Below are 25,578 nucleotides of genomic sequence, written 5' to 3'. Positions count from 1 at the left end.
GAAAGCTACAAAAACAGCTCACCAGGAAGCACTCTTATTTTTACAAAACAAAACAAAAAACCACACCCAACCCCAACCTTCGAATGCACATTCTAATAGCCCTTCCTAATAGAAGGCCAGGGGAACTCTGGCTCTCCAGATCTTGCTGAGCTTCCACAGTTACAGCCTATGCTGGCTTGGGCTGATGAGTTCAATGACGTCTGAAGGTCCACAGGTTCCCCAACTCCACCTTATTGAATGTGAGGCCATGAAACCAACACCACCTTCCTTATCAGGTGACCTCATGAGCAAATTCTGCTCCTGGTTCCCCATAGCCTACATGCTCAAGATGTACTGAAGGTGGTCTGTCAGAGTCACCACTTGACAAGTCTATGTGGCCTGGGTGGATGATGCAGGCAGGACCCAAGGGATTCCCATTTCACAAGCCAAAAAGCCTAGACAGACAGATTTGAGGGAAACCCTTTCATCTTTCCAAGTGATATCTTGGCAAACACATGGACACCTCGAATTTAATTCATTTTTTAAAATCTGCACTGACCTGCTGCATGGATATCCATATGTCTGTGTCTCCTTCACCCTCCCCTCAAGACTACATGTTTAATTAGGGACTAAACCCACAATTTAACAATTAGGGCCATGGAAGGCCTCCAGCTGACACACTGAACTGGGCCTGAACTGGACCTAGAACTGGATGGGGAAGCGCACAGCCTCAATGGACAAGAAAGCATCAAGTTCAATATTGGCACAGAAAAGGAAAGGCTGCTTTCTGTCAAGTGCAGAGCTAAATCTTTTTAGTGGTTTGTTTTAACTTGCATAGCAACCTCCCTGCACATATCGAGATGTCATTCTCCTCTTGTTGGCAAAATCTCATCGACACGTTTTGTGGATGAACTTGATTGACTTTTGCACAGATGAATAGCACACATCCGGTGACTCCGCCAATTGGCTGTCACATCACGGTATGATGCTCTCTCTCAGACTGTCCACATCTTTCTGTATCATCTTTTTTTTACTGTCACTGCATTATGAGTTAACCTCTTAGCAAAGAAAAGTGCAGTAATTTTAGATCTTTGAAATGTCTGCTGCTGCAGCCTGCACAGTCCACTGCTGATAACTGTTTAGGGAGCTCTGTCTCCTAGATTTCTGTGGAACCTGAAACTGAAGTTGTATAACAATGGTAAAGAGAACATGACCTCCCTATTGTTGAAGTCTTGGGGGAGGCAACTGGGGTTGGGGGATTTGTGTGTGGAAGGACTGTGAACTCAGTATAGTTCTGGTAAGGTAAAAGTAAAGGGACCCCTGACCATTAGGTCCAGTCGTGGCTGACTCTGGGGTTGTGGTGCTCATCTCGCTTTATTGGCCGAGGGAGCCGGCGTACAGCTTCCGGGTCATTTGGCCAGCATGACTAAGCTGCTTCTAGCGAACCAGAGCAGCACACGGAAATGCCGTTTACCTTCCCGCCGGAGCGGTACCGATTTATCTACTTGCACTTTGATGTGCTTTCAAACTGCTAGGTTGGCAGGAGCAGGGACCAAGCAATGGGCGCTCACCCCGTCACAGGGAATCGAACAGCTGACCTTCTGATCAGCAAGTCCTAGGCTCTGTTGTTTAACCCACAGTGCCACCTGCGTCCCCTACTGTTCTGGTACTCAGGGAAAATTCTCATGTTCTGAATTCTTTAATTCTAAATGGATGCCTTTTGCACCAGACTCCAACTTGTGTACTTAATTTTTTTAAAAAAACCCATATAGTTCCCACAAGCTTGAAGTCTGCCCTCCCCTACCTTAGAATACAGCACAGTTATTTATATTTTACACCTGTGTTTGGGTAATTTCCATGCACTTCTGGAACACAAAATCTGTCTTTCTGGTTTTCCCCATTGCTTTCAAGGCCGTATTTTCCTACCAGATGAGATATTTTTGAGTGGTACTTAATAAAATTGCTCTCTGAGCATTTGCCTTGTACACAGCATTCCTAGAAGTGGCATTCGTTTCAACAGCAGCATACAGGAAAGTAGATTTATAAGCTTTCTTCTTGTAGGGCCCTCCTTTCAAGATGGCTCAGCGCTGATACCACAAAGAAGACATGGATCAGGGCAAGTGGTACTGACAAGTTGCTGAGATACACATTTTGTAAGCTATCCCCCCCGCCCCATTTTTTTTTAATTTTTTTGGATGGTGATTGAAGGATTATGGGCAAATAGAATTTTTTTCTTTCTTGGAAAATCACTTCCTTTTCTGCAATTGCAGAGTATTTGAACATCGGTGGTGGAACAGAGCTACTCTCCTGACAGCATCATCATTGCAGCTTAGCTGGGTGCGTCAGGATAGCGGCAATGTCAGCGCTGTGCAGATGCATTAGTGAAACCAATTGGGCTCTTCCAGCAGGGTGTCATTGCCAATTCACACAATACAGGTCAGCTGACCACATCACATATGGCTACTGTAGATAAACTAATCACCTGTCTGGAGCACATGACGTTGGTAGAGCAGGGATGGACAAATCACTCAGTTTTGGTTTCTCTGAGTTTCTCATTTCTCCAAACCTAAATTCAGTTCACCCCATTTTTGCATCAGTTTGCAGGGTTTTAAGCATTTCAGTGTACATCTCTCGTAATATATGCATTTTCTATACAATTCAAAATGGACAACGTCTCTCAAGGTTGATTTACTGATCAATTTGCCACAATGCATAAATCTTGTATGCATGGAGCTGGCATGGCTCCCAGCTTTAAAGACAAGCATAGAACAAAGCAATTGCTATGCTTAACGGAAAGAGGTGGGAAAACCCTCTTTTCTGTCTAGTGCTTTCTAGAACAGTTTTCCAGGGCCATTCCTTTAATTAACTAGTAGCAAGTCAAATGTAAAAAGAAGAGAAATCCTTCATACTGGAGAGGAATGATCTATCCATAGCAAGTGTGGGATGCTATATATTTTAAACCAGAAGGATGCCTTTAGCATATTGCAAACAAGCTTCAGTTCGGCGCCAACATGCACATCTGCTTTCATCAAAATGTGCCAGGTGACAAGCTAAGAGGCACATCCACAAAAGAGGAAGAAGCTAAATAGAAATGTTAGTAGCTCCTTATGCATGCCTGTGTGTGTTCATTCAGCATTATCTATGATGCACTCCTATGGCTGTGTAGCCATCAATCTAGGCGTTCCTACACAGAATGCGTCTCGCACAGCTTCCCTGTTTTTGCCAATCTGCGACATTTTAATGGAAAGGTTTGAAGAGAGGATGAGCCGTTTCTCTTGTTTGAAACAAAACAGGGTGCCTGGTTTGAAATGGAAATGAGCCCAGCAGCTGGCCACTTCTTTGCGCTGTGCAAACTGCCGTAGAAAAGAGCTTGGCGGAAGGAACATGGTGCGGGGGAGACAGCAGGGGAGCAGGGCGAAAGGCTCTCATTTGGCGTCAAAGAAAAAGCTGCTTGGTTTTGGCCTCAGAATGCTTCCTCCAGGATGCAGAGATCCAGGAATGCTCCTCCCCTCTCCCAGTACACAGTTTATAGTCCTGTTGGTTCACCTGATGGAGTCATCTGGATGCATCGAGCTCTGTGGGTCACCTGCCATTGGCAGATGTTGCACCGCCAAGTGAATTGTTTTATGAGTTGAAACAGGGTGGAGGGACAGATACCCCTGTCTTATGGGCATATCGGCAAATTCGACGGACCTCCCCACACCACACCACCCCAGTACAGGCAGGTGTGGCCCAAGCTGCTTTGCTGTCTGAGGTGAAGGGCAAGATGATCCTGTCCCCTCTGCCATTCCATGCATGGAAGCTAATCCGATGGGCAACTGAATATTGCTTTAGTACTCATGGAACAGCATTCTCCAAGGCTGCACTCATACTATACATTTAAAGGCCAATGATGTCGCTTTAAACAGCCATGGTTTGCCCCCAAAGCATTCTGGGAAATGCAGTTTGTTAAGGGTCCTGAGTGTTGGTAGGAGACCTCTATTTCCCTTAAAGAGCTACCATTCCCTGGGAAGAGGGATTATTTTTAAACCGCTCAGGGAATTGCATACCCTCTAACATTTCTCTGGAGAAAATAGGGACACCGAATTCAATAGTAGTAGTAGTAGTAGTAGTAGTAGTAGTAATATTTATACCCTGCCCATCTGACTGGGTTGTCCCAGCCACTCTGAGCGGCTTCCAACATATATAAAAACATAATAAAAAATTAAACATTAATAAACTTCCCTATACAGGGCTGACTTCAGATGTCTTCTAAAGGTTGTATTGTTACTTATCTCCTTGGTTTGGGGGGGGGCTGCATAACTCCATACCCTCCAACATTTATCCAGTGAAAATATGGAGGTCCTAAAGAAAAGTGTGACATTCCAGGATCAAAGCAGAAACCTGGACAGCTTCTGCAAATCTGGGACTGTCCCTGGAAAATAGGAACACTTGGAGGGTCTGGAATTGTAGCATTACATTGGCAATTGGGGGTGGCTGAGGCGAAGAATGAGTGGCCATGTCGTGAGTTCATAGGAGAGGCAAGATCTGAACTAGAGACTTCCTGCTTCGTAACTCAGTCATTAGCCCTTGTGTGACAGCAGCTCGTGGGTGAAAGATCTGTCCAAATTAGAGCACTAGAATGACCACCTTTGAGTAAAGGCTGCCTGGCAACACATTTATTTGGGCAGCTGAACAATGTAATATCGCTTTCACTGCCATGGCCAACCCTTACATGAGAGGAGCCTAAGCAGGGCACAGGCAGCGCCAGCAAACCATGCTCAGTGCCTTCTCCAGTTAACTGAAATTTCCGCTTTATTTCCCTGAGCCCCTTAAAGGACAAACCCAGTGCTTCATCAGGCAAAACCTCAGGTGGTGTGGCATTATTAGCCTGTCACTGTAAGTAATAGAGCCGTTTGATCACCTCCACATACCATACTTGGGATCATTTAACAACCCTAAAAAGTAAACCTCTTTACTCTGATGTAGAGTTCACATTCCCAGCATCAAATTTAACATCGAGATATCCTCAACTCTTGACCTATGCTGAAAATGTGCATACTTCTGAATGTAAAAGCATACCTTTAGAGCCAAACTGAGGCTGCAGTCCTATGGATGCAGTCCACAGCGCCTGCCCTGTGGAACGCCCTCCCAGCAGATGTCAAGGCAATAAACAACTATTTTACTTTTAAAAGACAACCGAAGGCGGCCCTCTTAAGGGAAGTTTTTAATGTCTGATGCTGTACTGTTTTTAATATTCAGTTGGAAGCCGCCCACAGTGGCTGGGGAAACCCAGCCAGATGGGCAGGGTATAAATAATAAATTATTATTATTATTATTATTATTATTATTATTATTATTATTATTATTATTCATGCTTACCTGGGAGTAAGTGCCATTGAACTCAGTGGGGCTTGCTCCTGAGTAATGTCCATACGGCTGCACTGTAAATTAGTTGAGTTTAACTGCCTTTGAAATCAGTGTGAATGAAGTGCAACTAACACTGCAATTCTATCCATATTTACCTTGGAGTAAGTCTGGCAGAATTCAGTGAGCCTTATTTGTGAGTAGACACATATAGGATTGTGCTGCAACTGGATCCAACCCGTAGACTGCAGCTCACAGCTGTGTACACACTATACATTTGAAAACCCCACAAGGAATCCTGGGAATTGTAGTTTGTTAAGAGTGCTGAGAGCTTTAGCTCTGTGAGAGGTCAACTACATTCACTGGCGGAGGAAGAGGAGTGTGGAGGGAGTGCACTGCCCCCAGCAGTGCGTTCCCCAGGGTGCCATTGCGGCTGCCCCCCCCCCACGCTGGGTGCCCCGCCCCTGCCTGCTCTCCGCCCCCCCGGTGCTGGAGCATGAAGCTCCGCCACTGACTACATTTCCCAGGATCCTTAGGGGTGAGATGTGATTTAAATGTATAGCATGTGCACAGCCTCATCTCATTGAAGTTAAAGGGAAATCTCCCACTGATTTCAATAGTTGCAGATCACAACTAATTGTAACAATGTGCATTTCTCTATATCCATATATTAAAGCTGAAGAATAGATTTAAGACTCTTTGGGATCTAGCTTTGTCACAGAAATATAGTTATTAGACCTTGGAAGAGGATAGGCAAAACTGTAGGTTAATAAAGCTAGTAACATCCTTTGTTTTTCCGCACTTGAGTTGTTTTGAATGGGCCAGCGTGAAAGGTAAGAAAAATAAACACTATATTTCTTCCCTACATATTGAATTCTCCTGCACTTTCACTGATGCTCATTTCACCCGTAGACTTCTTCAGATAATTTACTTTCACACAGATTCTTTATTTACTGCGATGCAAAAAGAAAGAAAAGAAATGTGTAAACAGTAAATGCATCCAACATAGAGGCTGTTATCCTTGTAGGTTGTGTCTTCTCCTTGTAGTTAACATAGTGTAAGAAACAAAAGTATTAGACTTGGGAGAAATTTATTCCGGCCTTTGGTAGCTGAGCTGGCCTCTTCTATGGTGTTCATCTTTTAGTGGGGTAGGGACGGACATTTTACGGATTGTGTATTGTACTTGGTTTTATACGCTCTAGTTTTCATAATTGATTTTATTCTATCTCTATTTTATCTTGTTAAATTACTTTGAGACTCTTTTATGTGAGGCAACTAACAAATGTAATGATGCTGATGCTGATAATAATAATATTTATGATACCAAAATTTAAGCACTGCTCTGTAATTCCAGTAAAATGACAGCAAAAAAATGATGGCCATGAATCCCTTTGATGACTGGAGCGTCAGGACCAGCAACATTGGCTTGAAAGGGATGGATGCCTGTGGGGAAATAAAAACTGACATTTAGATTGGAGTCTTGTTAAATGAGCACTTCACAATCAAGTTCTGTGTATTGTTTTACATGCTGCACCTCCCCTGGGGGATGAATGGAGCTATCTTTCCTTGTAATATACACCAAGCACCAGAAAGTGGATTAGACAGAGTGCAGAACTGCAAGGCCCTTCCTTTCTTCCGTTTTTAATTCTCTTGTTTAGTTTGCAGAATTGAAAACTATTTAAACCTTATCCAGAATGTTTAAGCTGTAGCTGTTTGATGAAGCATTTGAGGGCTTTGTAGAAAAGATTTGCATGTGAACTCAGTCGAAATAGAGCTCGCTTTTCAAGATGGAAAACACAAAGTAGCAGTATTTACTTATCTCACGCACACAAAAATAATTTCAGGATTCAAAGCTTCCAAGTCGAGATTCATTTATTTTCCTGGCCTGCGCTCTTTTTCAAAGAGTTGCCTAAGAAACTTGGACTGCAAACTTATTCCCACTTACATGGGAGTAAGCTCCACGGAACACAATAGGACATGTACCTCTGAGCAGACATAATTAAGATTGTGCTGGGTTTCAGTATTCTAAAGCTATATCAGATAGCATTGTGGGGCGGCAGCACGTACCTGATCTCCCAGCAGCTGAGTCTTTGCTGCTTACTGGGATGATGAGTTAGTGGAAGTTGGCATAGGGCAAACACACTGGCAAAAGTGCTGGATTGGCTCCTTCAGTGCATTTGCCCCACACCAACCTCTCTGCCAACTCACCTGCCTCCCTCACAGTAAGCAGCAGCTACTCAGCTGTCAGGCGGTCATAGAATCATAGAATTGTAGAGTTGGAAGGGATCCTGAGGATAATCTGGTCCAGCCTCCTGCAACCTTGGCATTGTCAGCATAACACTCTAACCAACGGAGCTGTCCAGGGTCCTGTAAGTGCCATGATAGTAAACCTATGTTGTTTGTTGGGAAACTTCACATACCCTCCATTTGCTCTTCTAAGAAGCATCTGGCTATCCACTGCTGGAAGCTGGACCCTGCAGTAGATGAAAGCTGGGTCAGATGCAGCAGAGGTCTTCCGATGTTCTTAAGCTGCTTGAAGCTCACTGAAGCAGCTCTTGAGAAAGATTGCCATAGGGTGACGATGTAGAGAAAGCTGCCATCTGCTTGTTAAAGAACTATCTGCTCTTTCTGAGGTTATTTCCCTCCATAGGTGCAGGGTACTGTGGCTTGACTGCTGAAAAACTATGCTAATTGCTCCACTGTCAGAAAAACATACGTGTTCGCTTTCCTTGAAATTAAACTGCCTTGTAAACCGGTCTCTTGGGATTTGTGGTGAATCACTGCTGAGAGAAATGAAGGCACGGGGGAGAAAAGGAGATCACTAGATTCGGTTACTCCTCACCTGTCTGGATACAAGAAAGCAGATTAAGACTGCAATCCTATACACACCTACACAGGGAGTAATGAACTCAAGGCATTAGTGGATGTGCATGGGATTGCATTGCTCTAATGAGCACTTCTGGTGAAGAGACAATATGTTTGTATGAATAGACAGAAAGGCATGACTTGGGGTCATACTCAACTAAGAAGCATTGAAATTAAGGAACCTAGGGGCAGAACCACACAACAAAGCACATTCAATGGACATAACTTCCCCCCAAGAATCCTGGGAACTGTAGTTTGTTAAGAGTACTTGGAAGTGTACCTCTGAGAGTGGGAGCTAGAATTCTGAGGGTTCTCTTTGGGAAGTTATATACTTTAAATGTGCATTGAATGCTTTAAATGCATGGTGTGGATTTGTTCTTGTACATTAATTTCAGTGGGTCTAATCTGAGTATAATTAGCAATAGATATGACCCTTGAGTTTTAGTGGATTCTTTGCAGCTAAAACTGAAATGCACCTTAACTGTGGCAATCACTTGCTACCCACAAAAGTGGTAGTTTGCAGATCTTAGTGAATGCATGAAAGGAAGAGTTAAGACCTGCTCAGTGCATCCAGTCACAGAGTATAAAGATATACAGAGCCAAGCACATCATGCAGTTTCATTGCTCAGCCTATAAATGTGTCTGCCTTTCATTCTGATTCCAGCTGCTTTTGACCCTGGAAGTCATAGCTTTGAGCTAGGTGCCACCAGGTGAAGGCTACTTAGCTGGAATTGAAACAATAGGGGCCTTAGCTACTAAAAAGAGAACACTTTTTTTTTTTTACCACAGCATGTATGTACCTAATCTCTGCACTCACAAAGGTTGGTAAAAGCATTTTTCAGTAGTCACTGCCACAAAACAAAGCCTAGAGACATTTGGAGGCTCATATTGTACTTGGTTTACTAAACCATGCCAGTGAGAGTAGATAAATAGGTACTGCTGTGGCAGGAAGGTAAACAGCATTTCCGTGCACTCTGGTTTTTGTCACGGTGCTCCGTTGTGCCAGAAGCAGTTTAGTCGTGCTGGTCACGTTACCCAGAAAGCTGTCTGTGGATGAACAGTGGCTCCCTCAGCCTGAAAGCAAGATGAGCACCGCAATCCCATAGTTGCCTTTGACTGGACTTATCTGGGGATTCTTTAGCTTTTAAATTTACCTCATAATGTACTTGGATTTCTCAACATTCAAGGAATTCTGAGGTAAGCGGAAAAAAACAAACAAAAACAAACCATTGTTGATCAGCTCGTGGAATTTTGTTCAGCCATGCCCTTACTTTTATCCAACACTGCTTCTTTGGGGATTTCTATACCCTTTTTTTCACAGTACAGTCACCATTCATGCCTCCTGGCAAGTAGTGGAAGGAAACTCTAGCAAGGATCACCCTTGAGGACTTCTCAAAAGCTTCATTTTGTGAAGACAATGGCAGTCCTACCTCCTGATGGAGATGGAGTGCCAATGGCACATTATATAAACCCCAATTAATTTTCTGTGGTATATTTATCTCACCTTTTCTTCCAGGAACTCAAGGTGAATGTATTGCTAACCCATTCCCCATTGTATTCTCACAACCCTGTGAGGGATGTCCAGTTTCCTAATCTCACATTCTAACCAACATACATATGCAATAACATGCAGGCTTGTGAGTTGATGGCTGCAGACATTAATAAGAGCACAGTTGTGGATTAGTGACATAATGCTTATTTGACTTGGTTTGTTTCTGTTATATGCTTCTTGTAGATATAAACAAATAAAGGGGAAATATAGAACCACTTATATTCTCCTCCTCCTCCTCCTCCCACAAAAAGCACCTGGACATATTGTCTGCAATTTGGCAGGCCTAATCTTCGCCAGAACCGGCTTAGTCATGCTAGCCACATGACCCGGAAAAACTGTCTGTGGAAGCGGACAAACACAGGTTCCCTTGGCCTGTAAAGCAAGATGAGCGCCGCAACCCCAGAGTCATTAGCGACTGGGCTTTTTTTTTTTTAAATGGCTACAATGAGAATCTTGGGGCCTGCTCTGACCCTTAATAAACAGTCTTTTGAGCACATGCTTGCAGAGTGATTTCCCCCATCAGGGGGAAAAAGGCATGCTCTTTTGGATGTGAGCTCTATGCTTTTCCACTTAGGTGCCCATATAATTTGGCATCAAGGCTGGGGAGATGAGGGACAAATCCTATAATGAGAGAAAGTGTTATTGGCTTCCTTTATATACAATGCGACAAGATATTTTGTTCCTTCACAACAATTTTGTTCTTTCCCAAAATTCCTGTACTTGAACACAGCTTTTCCCAGTGTTATGCTTTAGAGGAACGTGTTGCATAATTCTGTATATTTTAGCTGGCCCAATGTACCATCTGGACATGAAATTAATTTGAGTCTCCTGAAAATTAGTACAGTGAAGCAAGCCTCAATTCTATCAGGGAGAAGAATATTTGCAATCAGGAAAGACTAAATTCTAGCGTAGAGAATGTTGCTTATAATGCCATTAACTTTTCTCATCAGATCTGTAATGTTTAAAATATATGGTTGTAAACAGCAAAGAGTTGAGCCACATTCACACCATATATTTGAAGCACTATGTTATCACTTTAAACAGTCATGACTTCCCCCAAAGAATTCTGGAAGCTGCAGTTTCTGAAGGAAGCTGATGGTGGTTAGGAGCCTTTGGTTCCTTTCTAAACTCCCTGTGGTTTAACAGTCAATTCTGCTTGACAGGGAACTCTGGGAATTGCAGCTCTGAGAGAGGAGTAGGTGTGTCCTATCTCCATAATTTGGGGAGTCTACTGGTAGACCTCTTTGTATGTAGACTTTAGTTTTTGGAAGCAGGCTATCCCTACATTATATATTAGACATATCTTTATGTTGGACATACCTGGAGGTACCCTCCCAAAGTATGGCCAGGTCATTCTAAATGGCAAAGGTAGCCAACATGGCGGCCTCCAGATGTTGTTGGACTTCAACTCCCATTAGTCTCAGCCAGCATGGCCAATGGTCAGGGTTGGTGGGAGCTGTAGTCTAACACCTGGAGGTCACCACAATGGCTAGCCCTGGTATACATTGACAAGAGTAGTTCTCCAGGAACCCAAGCAGAGATCTTTCCCACCAGTTGTTACCAAGCAGGTAGCTGTGTCTGTAGAGCAAGAGACACTTAATCACAGGGTTGCAGGTTCAAGCCCCATGCTTGGCAAAACAGAATTCTGCATTGCAAGGGGTTGGTCTAGATGACCCTCATGATCCCGTCCAACTATACAATTTCAGGCTTCTAGACTGGAGGTCTATGATTCTAGACCTTATTCATGAAAAATATGTGCACTAGAGCCAATAGTTCCATCCCACCTTTTCTCCAGAGCATGGAAGTTGTCTTATTTCTTTACAAAGTCAGACTAAAATCCAGAAGGTTTCTGATTACAGTGGGGAACTTGTCAGTTCTGAAATCGTGTATCAACATTTCAGATTTCATCTTGATAGCTACCTTCTTGGGAACAAAGGGATCATGAGAGCTCAGTTCTTTGCTGCTCAACTAGATATGCTGGTGAATTAAAAAAGAAAGAGGAAGAGAAGAGGAAAATGAAAAGACCTCTGCAGGGCTGTGTGTGTGTGTGTTGTTTCTCCATTAATACCTATTGTGGGAATGGATAGAAGGGGATTAAAAATGTCTGTGATGAGCCAACACTTTGTTTAAATCCACTCTTCGATCTAATCTCCCATTGACCGGGAAGCATCACACAGGGACGTCTTGGAGGAATTATCACAAATCCCTTTTAAACTCTTCAGTGCCTTCCCTCCCCCCTTCCCTTTGCATTTACACCCCTTGATGCTTTATTAGTAGCTGAGGACTTGGCCAGAGAGCATCACGGGTAATCAATTAAGATGCAAACTTTCACCATTTGAGATGTATTATCATGGTCCCACTGACACTTTCTTAAATGCATTTGAGATCTATCACATCTCAAATGAATTCAAAGAGAAGATTAAAGATTCCTACTGTCTCAGTGCAGGATTCAGTACAAATGAGAGAGAAGAGCAGAAGAGAAGAAATGAACAGAGGTAGGGAACCAATTTCATCTGCAACCACTCTAGCATGGTTTGGTGGTTGGAGTGATACCAATTCAGAGTTTTGACTTGCGTGTCACATGATGTTGGAGTGTTGTCCTCATGTGACATCTGCCCTAAGGATTCTGTAGCGAGGACTGAGTCTTGTCTGCTTAAAAGCTGTATGTGTGCCTTTTATTTTAAAAATCATCTTGTATTACTAAAGCAACAAGCTGAACATTTGGACTGTACAGTATCTGTATTGCGTATGAAAATATTACAGCATTCAGCTCTTTGGGTTTCGGTGAAGAGTAGGGACAGGTGAATCTATCAATTTTGCTTTCTCATTTTTCCAATCTTAAATTCAGTTCTCCACAGTTCCCTATCTGTCTGCTTTTCTAAAATAAAAAAGTCACCATAAAAAACCCATCAGCATTTTTGTGTATATTAAGCAAGATTGCATAAAAAATGTGCATACTTTTTAATGCAATCTTGCTTAATGTACACAATTTCCAAAGCAATATACTCAATTTCCAAAGAATGTTTATTTTCACTGTTTTTATGCACACTCTACACAAAAATGTATATGCATTTTTGCACACGTTACGTATTTGCCTTGAGAAGTGCACTGCAAAATTCAGAGAAGTGAACATTTCAGAGAATGGCCATGTTTAGAAAGTGTGAATTGGGTAGGTTTCCCTTTAAACGCAAACAGAATCTGATTTGTCCAACATTACTAGTAGAGAGTTTGGTTACTAGAAGCACAACCACATGCTCAAATCCTTGCATGAAAAGACAGGGCAATCCAGGGCCTCTAGATCAGGATGCCAGAGGTGTGCCACACCATTCATGGAGCTGTCATGTGAGTAGGCTACCACATTCACTTCAATATTGGGGGAGGTTGTACATGTGCAAAAGAGTCACGTGTCCCTTCCATTGAAATGAATGAGGAAGTGCTTGATTGTGTAGGAACTCCATATATGCATCAAGGCTCTCATGTTCTCAAAGTATTACAGCAGGCATAGGCAATCTTTAGCCCTCCAGATGTTTTGGACTACAATGCCCATAATCCCTGACCACTGGTCCTGTTAGCTAGGGATCATGGGAGTTGTAGCCCAAAACATCTGGAGGGCCGAAGGTTGCCTATGCCTGTATTACAGGAACAGGGTGACTCTGATTCTAGCCATTCATTGCTATTCTATCTTAAATCCTAATGCGTTATGAGCTGCCTGCTTCAAACTCACATATTTCTTTCTGGAGAAAGGATACAATGGCTACTCTGGATTTATTTATGCTGTGCGTGGAACTGGGTTTAAAGGTATAAGCAGTACCTATGCAGAGATGAATCCTCCTTACACAACTGTCAAACAATTATCCAAAATTTATGGTTGCTCCTTTCCTTGTCCTTCATGTTTGAGGAAATTCTGTGTGTCAGAATCTCTCATTTTTCCCCAGTGTCTGATTGCCTTCGATGCCCTCAAGGCAACTTGGATAAAAGAGGTTAGTAGCATAGACATAGAGTCACTAGTTAGAGAAACTGCCAGTAGATGGCACTCCATAATATGTAACTTAGATTTTGCCATCAACAAGGAAGAAAATATCGTTCCCCTCAAATGGATTCCAGTATGCTTTTAAAAGGAAGAAACTGAAAGAATCCAAGACAAATATTCTTTAGCGTTTCCTTTTTCTGGGATTTCTTTGGCAATGGCTTTCATTTACATTTTAAGGATTAAAGTTTATTTTAAAATTTAAAATGAAGTGGGTAACGAGGTAAGTTGGTTTCCTGCTACATTGTTGTACTAGTAGACACATTCATAAGTGCCCAGGAACAGAATCCACTATTTCAAGGCTACCATCAGCACAGTGTACTGAACAGTCAAATTGGAAAATACTAGGTTTCCAAAGAAGTGGTTTTCAAAATTTTAGTCACTGTTCTGATCACTGGATGGAGTTTGGTGGGCAAGGCGTTGGAGCCTGGAAAGTTTGGTGAGTCCTGGTGGATATTGCTATGTTGGGAGCAGAGATGCAGAATCAAGAAAATAAATTAACTTTTACTCCAGCAGTGGAGAACCTATGGCCCTCGTGTGTTCTTGAACTCCAATTTCCATCAGTCCCAGTCACAATGGCTCAATGGAGGGGTGGGGAACTTGCAGCCCATGGACAGAATTAGGCCCGTAAGGCCTACTAGTTTGGTCCATATAACCATTTTGTCCAAGCCAAATCCACCTGCTTATAAAGACCAGTTTCAGCCAAAGAGGTGTGTGAAGGTACCACCTACCAGCTGTTCAGCGATGCCTGGAATGCCCTGCAAAATGAACCGTGCACAGAGCTTTGCAAGATCGACAATCACCTGATTATCAGTCTTGTGGAGCCCCTTGCAAAGTGCTCTGCAAAACTCTTCCGAAGTACTTTGCAAGGGGTTTCTCAAGACCTGGCTGTCAGCTAATTATTGGTTTTTATGGAGCACTTTGTAAGGGATTCTGCAAGACCCAATCCTTTGCTGGTGGTTGGTGTTTTGTAGGCTGTTCTTTTGCCTGCATAGTTTGATATGAAACCATGTCAGTAAAAAGCATCATCTCATGTCATTGTGATGTCATCTGTGATGGACAACTGGGCATCTCTGCCCATCTGTCAAACTTGGACTGCAACGGGTAGAGGAGCAGAGATAACAGTCTGGCCTGTTGGCAAGATCCTGTTCTTCACCCCTGGCCTGTCATTAGGGATTTTGGGAGTTGTAGTCCAACAACATCTGGAGTGCCCCACATTCTTCACTCCAATTCTACTACCAGGTTCTGCTTCAAAGTATCTAGTTTCTTCAAGAAAATACCCGACACTGTCCAAGGCAGTACAAATTGCTGATTGGGCAGGTGAAATACTTGGCATTTGGCAACCCTACAAGTGCTCATCTAGGAAATGTCAATTTTTGAGCCTTTTTGTAATCTGCAATCATATTCCCATGTCTCTGTGGCTTAAAAACCTGGGCTTCTGCTTTTAATAAAATCAAAGCTGGATTTTTCAAGTCAGTCATATCAACCTGAGCAACTTTAAGATCTGTGAAGCAATCTTAGATTGATGTGCCAGCTACAGACTCCATTCTTCTTAAACTCCTAATGGAGCTGAAGAATAAACCTGCTTCACTCATTCTACACTGAGTGGTGAAAAGTTCAAGGCAGTATTTACAGGGTCCATTTTCTGTGGGGGAGAGCACTGTGAAGATATAATGTGTCTTCATAACAACACACACAGAGACACACAACCCTGCTTATTTACTTGTTCAGTCTAGGCTAAATAAATAAATATGAAAGAACTGTAGCTACAAGAGAAGGCAGAAGACAGAGCTTAAACTAATGGGTGGAAATCAAAGGGAAGCATATTCCAGGTAACAATTAGGAGAAACATGCTGTTTGATAGGGTAATACCTTGCCTTGGATAATGATGGGCTCACCTACGGAAGTTATTTACACAGAGACTTGACAGCCATCTGACTAACCTGCACCCTTCATCGTAGATCATGCACTTAGCAGGAAATTGGATTAGAGAACCTCCAAATAAACTTTTCCAGTTCTAAACATCTGAGCCTATAGTTTGAAGCAGGGAAAATACTAGTTCTAAAGCCACAGCAGGTCAAGCCCTAGGTTTAGCCAGAGCAAAATAAGAAGCTTATATTGCTTATGCCTCATTTTTTTAGAGAGTAAAAATAAGTTTATGCATGGAGATTATTCTGAGGCCACCTGCCTCTTGCCATTAGGTCCTGATCTGCTTTCTTTGGTACTCAACCTGTTCTGTTTTCAACCAGATCCATAGCTGCACATAAACAAATCAACCAATTTACACCCCCCTCCCCAAGTTTCATTGCAAATAGTCGATAGTCCACATGGAATACAGTGGTACCTCGGGTTAAGTACTTAATTCGTTCCAGAGGTCCGTTCTTAACCTGAAACTATTCTTAACCTGAAGACCACTTTAGCTACAGGGGCCTCCAGCTGCTGCTGAGCCGCCAGAGCATGATTTCTGTTCTCATCCTGAAGCAAAGTTCTTAACCCGAGATATTATTTCTGGGTTAGCAGAGTCTGTAACCTGAAGCGTATGTAACCCGAGGTACCACTGTATAAATATAGGCAGAGGTCTTTGCTGCTTTCTTCGTTGCATGGGCTCAAAGAAACCCTGCAATAGCCAAGTAAAAATGCTTTCCACTAGCCATTCTGATGTTTTCCAGCAAATGCATGTTGTCTGTTTTTCCAGATCAGGTTATCAAACATTTCTCTTTGTTTTCTCTTCATAGCTATTTAATCAACCTGATCTACCCCACCAGTCCAAGGGAGAGAAAGTGAGAGGGGAAAAGCAGTGCCTTCAGCATATTCCAGAAACCCATTACGATACTATACACTTTTTCACCACCGTCCATCACATCATCAGTGAAATATTTTTTTAAAAGAAATATTAATAAATTTAGCTTCAGAGCAGCCCTATGAAATTAATTATTTTCATATATTCTTTTCTAAAAAAGAAAAAGTATAACTCTTAAGGCACAGTAACTGGTGCAGAATCACACAAAGGATCTTAAAGTCAGAGGTAAGAAACTGCATGTTATGAAACCATAATGATGGTTTACTCTCAGGGCCACCCGTCCACTGATGAATGACAGTTCTGCTCTATAGGAGCTCCACTGGCAGAACCCATCTCTGCTTGCATATATTAATTTCAGAAAAGGCACCGAAGGAAATGCAAAGAAATGTCTGAGTTCTAACGAATGCAAAATTCCTAATATGAACCGAGCCAGTACTCCCTCTTCCATACATATTTGCAGTGGGTTAAGAAATAATTAATGCACAGAATATCTTGTTGGAAATTTGTTTTGCCTTTTGCATGCATCTTACACAGATTCTTGATGGCAAACAGCTACACCATTTCAAGCTCTATGGCTTGTTGTGAGATAGGAAAGGCCTTGTTCCTTTTTTGGAGGACAAAGGCTTGAAACAAGACTCCCATCCAGCAAGATCTAACTATTGCTTGCATTATCGTCAAGTCAATGAAATGTTTAAAGAAGACAAAAATAAAAATGGATTTGTACATAGCAAATCGAGATTTGAATTGGAATTGCTAAATAATAAATTTAAAATACTATCCAAAATGCATAAATTACTATTGGAATGGCATTTAAAAGATGAAGAGGTTAAATCAGTTATGATACATTAGGCTAGAGACATAGGCGACAATATACCAATAGACGACTGGGGGAGATTATGGAAAGAGGAAATAAACTTTACTGCCTGCAGTGCGCTAAAAGAAAATATAATGAAAATGATGTATAGATGGTATATACCACCAGTAAAACTACCCAAAATGTATAAAACAAATAATAAATGTTGGAAATGTAAAGAAAAAGAAGGCACGTTATACCATATGTGGTGGGAATGTAAGAAAGTAAAAGACTTCTGGGAAATGATTTATAATGAAATTTTAAAAATGTTGAAATATACATTTCCAAAAAAACAGAAGCTCTTTTACTTCGCATGGTAGGTTCAGAAATCCATAACAATGATAAAAAAAATGTTTTTATATGTGACCATTGCAGCAAGAATATTATTAGCCCAACGTTGGAAACAAGAGGAAATATCAACAAAAGAAGAGTGCCAAATGAAACTGATGGACTATGCCGAGCTGGCGAGACTAACAGGGAAAATCCAAAACCAGCAGGACCAGATTTTCCTAAAGGACTGGAAGAAATTTACGTCGTATTTGAAAGACAATTGTAATTATTTCACATTGCTTGTAGGGTTACAAGAAGTTTTGTAAGGAGGACTTTATAAATCATTGTGGAAAGGATTAAAAATAGATGATGTAAGAGTGGATTTAAAGCAATAAGTATAGTAATAAAATGCAAAAATAGAGAGGAATTTAGAAAACCATTAGAAGGGGGTTGAGGGAAGTCTTAGGCTGTTATAGCCAAATATTTGTTATAATGTTATTAAGTTGTTATGTTGGGAAATTTGTGCAAAAATAAAAAATAAAAATTATAGATTATAGATAGATATAGATATAGATAGATATAGATTATATAGATATAGATATAGATATAGATAGACTGTAGCTTCTTTTCACTGCTCCTCCTCCAATATACTGTTCTAAAACATGTGGCAAAAAATATAATCTCTCTTGAATATGTAGTTGACTCTAATTCATGACCCTTTGGGGGATGGGGAATCTGTGAGCATCTGGATGTTGTTAGTTTCCAACACTATATTATTACTTTTAAAACTTTGGACATAGTTTTTGAGTCTGTTATGTATGAAAAAAATAAAAAAGACCCACTGACCCTCACTGAGAAAATGATGAAGCCAGATCCCATTGGCCATACATCGGCCATTTTTCTCACTGCACAAAGTCTGATTTCACATTATGAGTTCAGGAAGAAGAGGCAGCAGGCATAGATGTTTATGTGGGGAATAGCACAGAAACAGCATTAGCCGTAGCACTAGGAAATGTGGCACCACTTAGGACTGAATATAATTAAGCATTCCACGTGCCCCCAGGAGAAGTTGTGACATAAGTGAAAATCAAAAGTGGTAAAGATTTAGTGCAAAATTAGAGCAATAATAAGGCGTAATATGAAACAGTGGCCAACAACAGTGATAAAAGCCTATTCCAGCAAAATACAGCAGCACCATAACCTTCTTCAGCAACATTACAGCAGCTACAGTCAACAAAATACCTCCCATCAGTCTATCCAAAAGCCTGGGAGATATGGCTAAATATAACATCGATAGTATTTCAGAACTCCCCATTACACAACTACATAGATGCATCTCTTTTTGTTTACATTTGCCTGTTATACAGATTTTTGCAGATTTATCCTACTAACTCACACTTTTGACTATGGACTCCAAACAAAAGCTTCCTCCCCTCCCCCAAATGTGGCTGCAATTTCCTTTAAGCTTTCCTAGTGCTCAAATCCAGCAACTTTTTGAAGTTTCACCTCTCCTTTTTTTAGTTTCATGTTCCTTTGGCTCCAAGTCCCCCTTTTCTTGCTTGAGCAATATGGGTTCCATTTGGAATGCACATAGATCAGTTACCTGGGCCTTGCTAACAACGTAAAACAGTTTCCAGCAAGCAAAACTCAGCATTTATCTTGCTTTATTCTGATGCTGGATGATCTGAATAACACAAATGGTGCATTGAAAATTGCTCAGAGCAGAATTTATCTGCCAGCGCTGTATCTGGGCTGTTGTCTAGTAACCCACTGCCTTTGGCAGCACAGCGTCTTGCATTGGTGATTTTCTTGTCAGGTGGAACTGTCTGAGATTGATTATAAGGCTGGTCAGGTTCCTCCCTTTCCCCAACCTTGAAAATGCTTCTCTGCCTGTGGAAGCCCCATTCCGTGTGTTGGACAGCTCTGGATTGACGGGCTTGGCAGAAGGTGTAATTTGTAACTCCGAGGGAGGCTGACAAGGATAACTAAGCAGTCTGAGGTTTCAACTTTTGGAATGATGTTAAAGGCAAATTTGTTCTTTCTTTTCAACTGGTATAACTATGTGTTTGGGACATGCAGAACCAGGTGCAAGCGCCAGCTAGCTGAATGGGAAGAAGCAGAAATAGATAAAGCAAGAACATTGATCTAAATGACTAGGTGGCAAGCCAGTGAAGAGGTAAATGGTGATGTTGGAGAGAAAAAATAGTAGAAATTATTATTGTTAACCAATGATGTAGCCCATTCAGGCCTGTTTTCATGATCATTTACCTCTAGAGTATGGGACTGTCAATGTGTGGTCCTCCAGATGCTTTTGCTGGACTACAACTTCCATCATTCCTGAACATTAGCCATGCTGTCTTGGAGATGATTTGCTTTGTAGTGGAAGAGCCACCACAGAACAAATGTAGGGATAATATAATACAGGAAGTGGTCTCACTGCTTGGAATTAGCCAAGTCAATGACGCTCATGTCGTTATTTGTAGAATGTATTTATCTACACAGTCAAAAGATTCACAGGCCACCACTGCAGGAACTTTCAAGGCAGCTACAGAATAAAGATAAAATACACTGATAAAATACAATAGTAACATGGATGGGTGTCCCAAAGACATCTATTGGAACTCCCTCTCCAATGGTGGAAAGAGAGGTCTGTGCCCAGAGAGGGAAATCTGGTGTCAGACGCCTCCTCTGTGAGGCTGCTGAGGTTTTTCAGGTGCATTCTAGGTTTGTACTGGGAGAGGCTGTAGATCCACAGTCTCTCCCAGCATGCCCTCAAATCCAAAAAGAAGAACTTCTGATTCATGTCTAGAATATACAAACGAAGGGTGTTGGACTATTAGCCCCAGCAAGCATGGATCATGGTAGTTCAACAACACCTGAAAGACCATTGGAAGGCCTAGGGTAGGGGCAGGAATGTGTGGGCTTTTAGGTGGTATTGGACTACAGCTCCCACCAGCTAGTGTGCCCAGTGATATGATCTGAGCTGTAAACCAATGATTACAACCTTTTTTTTCAGGGGGAACTCACAAGAACTAAATTACAGCACCTCTCAGGTGGGCACCATTGCCATTCTAAGAGAATAAGGGAGGTATTCTTGGTGAGTTCCAAAACCTCCTTTTCTAGAAAAATGGCACTGTGTCTGAAGGGCACCTTGCTGACTTTCGCTGCCTTCCTATTGTTACAGCCTTCAACTGGATTCAAGCAGGTGAACAGGATGTGACCTACACTTGCTAAATTAATGACTAACTACCTCCTGTTATACACACAAACTCTTGCCTACATGGAAATCGCGTAGTGTGGAGTTGACTTTTGTATGGCTTCCCAAAATCATTGTTAAGCTTATTATTTATCATATTATTGTAGAGAGAAAAACAATGTTTGAAGTAATCCAGAGGTTCAGGGATTTTTCTACACCTGTGCTGAGGATGACCAAGGTGTTTGTGCTGTGTGATGGACTACCTGTGTCTCTAGAAATGTCTAGGTGTATAATTATGCTAGTTTCTAAATACAACTGCAAACGTTCTCCATGTTATTTGATGTGATCCCATCTAAAAGACGTAGTTTATCTGAAGCAGTGCCTCCTCTGCTAAAGGAGCATTCTGTTCAATACAGAAGAGCTTTTGAAGGATAAAGAGGACTCAAGGTGAAGAGAGGATCAGCTTATAGGGACTATGGTGCATCTAGAAGGCAAGGTACAAAGACTCATCCCCAAAGGCCATTTGGTGCCCCTCTGAGGCTATTCTAACCTCAAACATATAAGCAGTCATTGCGCATGACTCTAAGCTCCATGGGGACTCCAGTGGGGTCATAAGCCCCACAGGCCAACTGAGTTGGGGAATGCTTTGAGCATTCACTGGGGGCTCTTAATTTTCAGGACAGCAGACCGAGCTGCAGTAGAGGTGTCAATGCACTCCTAAACACAAAAGATAATCAGCTTGCTCCTACAATGCCATAGCTCCATATGTGCACCATGCACACTGGAGCTCCAGTGTTTTGGCATCTAAAGCCTTTTACAATTCGAAGCCCATCTTCTACAATGGCGAGAGCTATAAGAAACTGGAACTTTTTTAAAAAGAAAGCTGGGATTCTTGATGGAGAAACCGGAGCCGCTGGTGGAAGCTAAATCCCTACACATTTTCTGTGCAATCAGAGCCATGTAGCTCTGTGGCAAGCCATCTAATGGCCTTTTTTTCACTTTTAAGCAATATCTGTACTACGATTCAGTCAGTAAGCACTTTTTCGATGGGTTATGGTGTTTTCTTCATAGTGCTGACCACTGTTAAGTAAGTAGATTCCAAGCCCCCAGGTTGTATAGAAACTGCTTCCGAGCGCACAATGCCCGCTGTGTTTTCTCCTTGTAGTGTCCAGAAACCTTTTTGAAGTTTACTTTCCTTTTAAAGTGCTGCCAAGTCTGCCGCAGCTAAGTGGGACACCAGCCAGGGCAATGCTAATGAGGCAAATTGACATTTAGCAAAGGATTTGTTGTTGCTGTCAGCCTCCTGTATCCATACAATGGAAACAACGCATGAGTCATCATTACCCATAACTGCATTGTATCACATTTCAGATCAATATTCAAGACATTAAAAGGCCAATAATGTTACAACAAATGAGCCGGAGAGAGAACTGAAATGCCACGGTTAGCCTGCTCCCCCCCCCGCCCTCCTGTCCCCTCCTCTCCTTCAGTAAGTGGTTGCTTATTCAAATGCTAAATTGTTTTGCATGCTTCAGAAAAAAATGGGCCTGATCAGGAGATGTGTTTTTATTTTTTATTTTAGCACTGACGCCCACCCTTCATCACAAATTCACAGGGTGGGGCTGTAGGGTTTACAGCGTAATCCAAGACACACAATTAAGTAACACCGGAAATATATAGCACAGCCCAACTTGTTAAAATCAACATTTCATTCATTCTTTGGGTTGGTGACTCATTGAGAGTGGTAGGTCGGAAGGCAGGGGGACCGACAGCAGGGGGAGCCAGAGTCAATGGCAGGCAAAGGCAAGTCATTCAGTCTCTGTCTCCATTCTCCTCCCTGATGAGTTCCGCAAGGCTCAATGCTGAGGAGGGAGCAGAGAAGCAATGCCACACATTGGACTGATTGTAAGCAGGAAGACAGGCAGGTGGGGGCTGACTGGGGGCAGATTGAGGCAGGTGGGGCAGTGCCCCCGTCACCAAAATTGACTGGTCTCCACTGCATCCATTTCAAAATACCTCACCTACTTGAATGTTAAGCAGCCCATGTTCTTCTATATTGTAGGGTTGTTGTTTTTTAAAATAATAATAATAAAGATAGATAAGATCCCAGTTTATTTCCCAAGTATTTCTTCTGCATTTTGGGAACCCCGGTAAATTATATTTCTGTTTTAATGGTAGACTCCAGGCCTAAGATTACAGAAAAAGAAGAAGGAAGAAGGAAGAAGGAAGAAGGAAGAAGGAAGAAGGAAGAAGGAAGAAGAAGAAGAAGAAGAAGAAGAAGAAGAAGAAGAAGAAGAAGAAGAAGAAGAAGTGGATTTGATACCCCGCTTTATCACTACCCGAAGGAGTCTCAAAGCAGCTAACATTCTCCTTTCCCTTCCTCCCCCACAACAAACACTGAGAGACTTCCGAGAAGTGTGACTACCCCAAGGTCATCCAGCAGCTGCATGTGGAGGAGCAGAGACAGGAACCCAGTTCACCAGATTACGAGTCTACCACTCTTAACCACTACACCACACTGGAAAAGATAGTGATGTGTTTTTTTGCTGTGGCCATCAAAACTAGGCATCAATTATTAAAGGGAAGATGAGTTCAGAGAGTCGGAATTGCCTTTTTGAAAAACTATTTCTGATTTTTGTTGCACTATTATTTTAAAAAGGACAATCTGTGTGTGTTTTGATATGTTTTAACTGTTGAGAACTGAGTTGCGAATCCAGTGGGGTAACTAAGTTCTGATCCACACACAAGTCCATTTTATATAGTAATTCACAAAGATCCTTACTTGGGAGGAGGGCTCAAGGAAGTAAAGACTATGCAAGAAACATATGGTTGCCTTTGCTCCTGCTGGTCAGCAGGTGAGGACAAAGTAAGTTGCATGTATCTCTAGTACAAAATGCTAAACATTTGATGCACTGTGGAAGTTTTGCAAGGCCATATGCATAGTCATCCAAAAAGTCTCCACCAGAGCCTGTCCTTTGACCAACAGCACTCTCTACCATTAAGTGGAAGTCCTGTCTATTTGTGGGGTCAAGAGGCACCTCGTCTTTGCTTTTTGTGTTCTGTTTCTTTCTCAGTATTCCTTTGATGCTGATAAAAGCTGCCACTTTCCATGGCCAATCGAATAAACTTTCATCTACCGTGTGCCAGTTCCATCCACTCCATTCCTCCTTTGATCTAAAGTAGGATCTCTTTCTGTTTTGCTCTCCTCTATTGTATGTGTTTTAAAAATGTTTTGATAATAGCAAATCTCAAGGACAGGAAGGTGTGTGTGTGTGTTTGTGTGTGTTTAAAAATGGGGGGTGTTTCACATCTCTGTATTGTCACATAATTCTTGATGAATAATAGGGTCAACAGGATGGTTGCTTTTAATGAACAGAGAGAAAGAGAGAAAGGGCAGGCATAAAAATATTTATATATGACTGATTAGAAAAATGTTGGCACTGCTAAGCATTTAATGGAGCATTGTCAGACATTTCAAAACACTGGATTATCTTATGGGAACAGAGGGCAGGACCCGAACAATGGATTCAAATTTCAAGAAAGGATGTTCCTGAATAAACACTAAGAAGAACTTTCTGGGGGGTAAGAGCTGTTTAGCAGTGAAATGGACTACCTTGGAAGGTGGTGGATTCTCCTTCATGGGAGGTTTTTAAACAGAAGTTGAATGACCATCTGTCAGGGAGTTGAATTAGATGTTAAAGTTAAAAGTTTAATGCACATATAATGTAATGTTTGTAAGCAGTTTTTTTTTTTTGCAAAGGTTTGCATTTCCAAAGCAAAGAAGTTAACCTCAATCAAGAGGTTTCACTCTAGGTGAAAGCGGAAGGCTGGTGTTTTTCCATTTCACACGGTTAAGCTATCTGACGACTTATCACCAGAAACTGAGCTGCAGATCTCTCACAATGGGAGAGTAAACTCGAGAAGTCAGTGATGGCTAGTAGTTGCAGCAACAGAGGAAACTAAACTCTGCAATGATGAATAAGCTTAGGGTCTCACTCTGGGACCAGAGAAAGTTTTCTGAACTGCATAAGGCACTTAAAGGACTGAACCACATTGCCTGCTACTTGAGAGCAATGCGTTACTTTGTTTCTTGGTAACTTTTATCTTTTGTAAGTGGAAAGCTCATTTATTTCTACACAAGTCCCAGATTATGGATTCTACTGAAGAACTCTTACCCTGGAATCCTTTTCAGCTCTACAATCTATGGTCATATGATCCAATGAGTAACCTGAGAACTATTCCATACTGTTGCAGGTGCTCCTTGAACCTCTGACAAACAATAAGCAGAAGGCTGTTGCCTTCATGCCCTGCCTTTGAGGAGCTTCCAGTTGGCTATTGTTTGAAACTGAATGCTGGACCAGCCACGTCTGATCTAGAAAGGCACTCTCCGCCCCCGCCCCTTGCTACATTTGTATGCTCTCATGCACTCTTAGACTGGCTTTGGGCAAGTCATTAACTCATAACCTCATTTCCCCTGTATTAATAAAAAAAAAACCCCAGCCCACAGGGTTATAATGAAGATGAATGCAATAATTATTACATCTAAAGAGAGATGTAAAAGAAGAGATTAATATTCATGGTCAGGATCATTCATTGGCAAGATGGCACCCTAAAGCATCCCCCTAGGGTCTGAAATCTATACCCCCTTTATCCCCTTAGAGGGTCTGGAAGAGTGAGGGAGATACATTTG

Source organism: Podarcis melisellensis (assembly GCF_964234715.1).
Source record: "Podarcis melisellensis genome assembly, chromosome: 10".
NCBI lineage: Eukaryota > Metazoa > Chordata > Lepidosauria > Squamata > Lacertidae > Podarcis > Podarcis melisellensis.
This window is presented reverse-complemented; position numbering follows the sequence as displayed.